We start from the raw sequence: 326 nt of genomic DNA, 5'->3' as shown, positions 1-326 counted from the left end.
TTTAAAATAACATTGAAAGCCACTCAACTAAGTGGAAATAATATGACGTAAAGAATACAGAGAATAATTTTGTTTACATATTTATGAAAATAAAATAACATAAATTAAATTTATGTTATTCTCAGAAAAGTACATTTATTAAATTTCCCATTAGAAAAGTAAATTTATTAAATTTACTTTTCTGTTACTTTACTTTTCTGAGAATTTTTTAGGCCAGCAGAGAAGGCGTGCTGGCCCTGACGGAACGCCACTGAAAACAGTACAGTGTAAATACCAGTGGCGGACCCTGAGGGCCAGCAAGGCCTTCTCTGCTGGCCTAAACATTC

This window comes from Hippocampus comes, unplaced genomic scaffold (genome assembly GCF_001891065.2).
Source record: "Hippocampus comes isolate QL1 unplaced genomic scaffold, H_comes_QL1_v1.1 scaffold271, whole genome shotgun sequence".
NCBI lineage: Eukaryota > Metazoa > Chordata > Actinopteri > Syngnathiformes > Syngnathidae > Hippocampus > Hippocampus comes.
Note: the sequence above shows the minus strand (reverse complement) of the source record.